Source organism: Oratosquilla oratoria, chromosome 21 (genome assembly GCF_046742065.1).
Source record: "Oratosquilla oratoria isolate Oo_2021 chromosome 21, ASM4674206v1, whole genome shotgun sequence".
Taxonomy (NCBI): domain Eukaryota; kingdom Metazoa; phylum Arthropoda; class Malacostraca; order Stomatopoda; family Squillidae; genus Oratosquilla; species Oratosquilla oratoria.
In genome coordinates, this window is record NC_134797.1 from 25819948 (window position 1) to 25824947 (window position 5000).

A 5000-nucleotide genomic window follows, 5' to 3' on the forward strand; every position below is an offset into this window, starting at 1 on the left:
TGGGAATACGCGAACCACAGTTTGATAACTGCTTGTCATATCCATAGATCCTAACGTGCAATAGTTATAAAGTTATGTTACATGTAAAAAACCATGAATACATATACATGAAATATGCAAATTGATGACCAGATACGCAAAGTAAATAATAATAATAATAATAATAATAATAATAATAATAATAATAATAATAATAATAATAATAATAATAATAATAATAATAATAATAATGATAATAATAATAATAATAATAATAATAATAATAATAATAATAATAATAATAATAATAATAATAATAATAATAATAATAATAATAATAATAACAATAATAATAATAATAATAATAATAATAATAATAATAATAATAATAATAATAATAATAATAATAATAATAATAATAATAATAATAATAATAATAATAATAATAAATCTTGAAAACTTGATAATGAGTTCACCATGGTTTTCTGCAATTGGTACAAGAGCTGTAACTCTACCATGGGGCCACCATTCACAGCCCTTGCAGCTCGTCTGCAGCCAGGTGGCGCTCCGTGGGAAGCAGCCGAGTTCGGGCTTGACCCTGGGCACAGGTCGAGCAGAGGAGGCCCTCTTTTGTAGAGGTCAATCGGGTAGGCACTCGCTTGGGGTGTCCGCCAGAGGCGCCTTGTGTTGCCGTTCGGGTTTTCTGTGGGAGGAAGAGGAGGAGGAGGAGGAGGAAGAAAAGTAGGAGGGGAAGAAGAGGAAGATTAGAGAAGAATTAGAGGTGAGAAGGATGAGAATAAGGATGAGGAGGATGAGGATGAGAAGGAATTGGAATTTTATTTCGTTGCCGATATCCAGCGATTCTATCCTCTGGACATCACCGGGGGGGGGGGCGGAGAGGAGAATTCATAGAGGAGAGATTCAAGTCGAAGAAAGGAGCAGAGGGCAGGAGCGATCAACATTTTTCTTCGAGTGGAGACTCGTGTCTCCGGTCAGAAAAAATGCTCTGTGAGTCTGGTCCGTAGGGGTGTCACTGAAGTCCCTGAAGTACTGACGTCATGAAAGATAGCAGTCAGTATCCCAAACAGAGAAAGACAAGGAGGAGGAGGAGGAGGAGGATAGGAGGAGAGGAAATGAGGGATGCGAAGAAGGAAAGGAAGAGGGGATGGAAGAGGAGGAGGAGGAGGAGAAGAGGAGGATTGGAGGAGGAAGAGGAGGAGGAGGAGTAAGAGGAGGATTGGAGGAGGAGGAGGAGGAGGAGTAAGAAGAGGATTGGAGGAGGAGGAGAAGTTGGAGGAGAAGGGACAAGAGGAAGAAATGGAGGTTGAGAAAGAGGAGAGGAGAAGGAGAAAAAGGAAAAGGAGGAGGAGGAGGAAGAGGAGTAGGAGGAAGAAGAGGAGGAGGAGGAGGAGGAGAAGGGGCAAGAGGAAGAAATGGAGATTGAGAAGGAGGAAAAGAGAAGGGGAAAGAGGAAGAGGAGTAGGAGGAGGAGGAGGAAGAGAAGGGGCAAGAGGAAGGAATGGAGGTTAAGAAGGAGGAAATGAGGAGAAAGAGGAAGAAGAGTAAGAGGAGGATAGCATTATGATGACAATGAGGAGGTACAGGAAGAGGTACAAGAGAAGTAGGAGGAGGAGGAAGAGGAGGAGGGGAAAAGAAAAGGAGGAGGAGGAGGGAGAGAAGAAAAAGGAGGAGGGCATGAGGAGGAGGAGGAGGAAGAGGAGGAAAAGGAGGAAGGGAGGAGGAGGAAGAAAGGAGAGAAGGAGGAGGAAAAGGAGGAGTAGGGGGAAGAGGAAAAGGATACGTAGGAGAAGGGGAAGGAGAGGAGGAAGAGGAGGCGTAGGAGGAAAGGTGGGGAAGGGGAGGAAGAAGAAGAGGAGTAGGAGGAGGAGGAGGGGAAGGGGAGGAGGATAAGAAGAGGAGGAGAAGAGGAAAAGGAAGAGGAGGGGTAGGGGTAGGAGGAGGAGGAGGAAGAGGAGGGGGAGGAAGAAGAGGAGGAGGAGGAGGAGGAGGTTAAAGAAAAGGAAAAAGAAGAAAAGGAGGAGGAAAAACAATAGCAGAAGGAAATATAAGAGGAGGAGGAGTAGGAACGGTAGGATAAGGGAAGAGGACGAGAAGGTGGAAGAGGAAGAGATGGAGTTAAGGATGACGGTGGAAGATGGTGGTGGAGAAGGGGGAAGAGGAGTAAGAAGAGGTGGAGGAAGAGGAGGGGGAGGAGGAAGAGGAGGAGGAGGAGGAGGAAGTGGAGGAGTAGGAGGAGGAGGAGAAGGAGGAGGAGGAGGAGAAGAAGAAGAAGAAGAAGGAAGAGGAGGAGGAGGAGGAGGAGGAGGAGGAGGAGGAGGAGGAGGAGGAGGAGGAGGAGGAGGAGGAGGAGGAGGAGAAGGAGGAGTAGGGTCAAGAGCAGAAGGAACGGGAGGAGATGGGGCAAGGGGAGGAGGACTTGGAGAGGTCTGTTGCGATGAGAAAATCGGATCCCTTGTTGGCAACGTCGAGGCAGTTGGTTGTCCGCACCCCCTCTGTCTCCTTGTCACCACCAACTCCTGATCTTGTCTTGAAAACGAAGCAGTTATATCTGTTCCTCGTCTGTCCCTCGACTCACTCTTCTTTAATCTCTTCACTTGTTGATATCGAAAGGGAAAGGATAGGGAAGTCAAGGAGGTTGGCAGAATGGGTATGTCTCGGAAAGAAGGTTGGTGTAGGTGAAGTCTAGATCTGTAGCTTCGTTGAAACACAAAGGCAAAAGCCGACAAGACTGTGAGAATCAACACCGTGTGAGATCGAAACCTTTATTGGTACGACGTTTCGCTTGTTACAGCTTTTTCAAGTACAGACATATGGCAAACACTCTGAGTACATATAGGCCGACGGGGAAGGAACTGATAACCTCTCCCAGCTTCGCACATTTCAGATCCTTTTGCAACGGTAGTGTGGTTGTAGGCTTTTAGTTTTTACACTAAACGATTTTATTAATCTGAGGGAAGTTCCCAAGTGATCGATACTCCGTTATGTCCCAGATTCTCTCTTCACCTAAGTAAAATCGTCTCGAAATATCAGCCAGAGGAAATGAAAAAAATATCACAGTATCTACAGGGTCAAGATTTGATTTTTTATATAAATTTCGTTCATTATCACACTATACTCTGTATTCATTATGATTCCGTGACAACCAATTCCCAACATACACTTGATTTAGTTGGATAGCTGTCATTTACTCTTTACTTACATATGAATAATTTCTACCAAAACATACAAAGTATTGTACACTCTTTTGATATGAATCAAACTAAATTTGTCACGTCATTTCACAGCAAATATTGGAAGAAGCAGGGCCAAATTCCGCAAGTGTTCTACAAGTGTTCTACAGGTGTTCTACCAACAATGAAGTGAAGTGATTTTTGAATAAGATAACATCAATCGGTAACACCTGTTTGACCGTCGTTATCATCTACCAGTTACCTGGTTATAGCCGTGTTCAAGCTGGTCCGTGTTTAGAGTACTTATTTCTGATGACTTATTGGATCTGCGTTCATAATTTTTTTTTTAAACAAACCGTACTAGATCGTGAGAAAGGACGTCAGTTTTTTTTTCCATGACCTCTGCAGGTTCGAGACGTGTAGAGATTATTAAACAGCAAATATTTCGTTATCTCATTTCGAACTAAATATGCGACGTTGTCTACACAAATCGCTCCGTTTCCCACAGCTCCGTACCAGGTTCTCGGCCGTTCCTCTCCCGTTCGGAACGCATCCTCCCCGCCCCCTCCCTCCCATACCTCTCTCCTCCCACAACATTCCCTGTCCTTCCTGTGCTACAAACTCTGCCTCTCGTCCAATTTTTGACTCCTTATCTACCAAAGGGACGCCACGAAGATGAGAAGAATAGTTTAGCGGGAGCCAGAGTAAGAGGAAAAATGGCACGGAGCTGATGATAACTGAAAAAAAAAAAAAAAAAAAATATGGCACCCAGTGAAGAAGGGACCTAAGAGTCACGTGTATATTAAAAGAGGATAAGATTATGCTGTCGTAAGGTTGTAGATTATGTTGGTGCATCAAACTGGACATAAGTAATAATCGCGACCACAACAGACAGGCGATATCAGCTCAGAAAGGCCTTATGCATTCTATAAGGCACAACGCCTGCCTCCGTAGATCAGTTCCTCTTGAGTATATTTTTCTGACTGCCTCCAGGGGATTTAAATCACGAAAAGTAAACCTATAGCATGCTGGAAGGATTAGGAATGATTCTTATAATGTAAAGATGAATAAAAAGTATACTCTCATCACCGGTCCACAGGTTAATTCATTAGATAACATTGATCATTATCTTGTTGTGACGTAATATCAGACGATTCCATTCAGGTAGGGTATAAATTCGGGATCAGATGGGGTCTTGAACTCACCCCTAAATAAAATTGCCAAACATTATTTGGAACAATACTCCCCAATCCACTCCCACGCAGTGGGAAGTGGAAAACCCCTGGTAGTGCAAACCAGTTGCGGCAAGGCGCTGTTTTTTTTTTTTTCTTTTTTTTTGGTCTATGTTTGGGTCGCCTCCCCGCCTGACCAGGACTGTCAGGAACCAACGTAAGAAGCACACAGCGGGTCCCGGGAATCGACCTCACGACCACCTGATCATGAGTTCGACATGATATCCACAGGACTACTGTCTGGCCGTGGTGGAACAATACTAAAGTGATAGAGAAATCCGTGACAGAGCAAAGCCTCAGGAGTTGCAGCCTAAGCTACTTTTTCTTTCTCTCTCTCTCTTTTTTTTTTCTTTTTTTTTTAAGGGGGGCAGGGGTCGCCTCCTCGCCTGGCCAGGGCTGTTGGGAACTAACACAGCAAGCACTCAACGGACCCAAAGTACGTAACCTTATTGAAGAAGCTGGTTGGACGCTCCATTAGTGTGTCGGGCCTTGAGAGTGATAATTTATCTTCCACGTGGTGCTTCTCCGTCATCTCCCGCCTACTTCTCCTTAATCCTTGACTTCCTAAGTGGACGAATTCTTCCTTCTTAAGGGACCT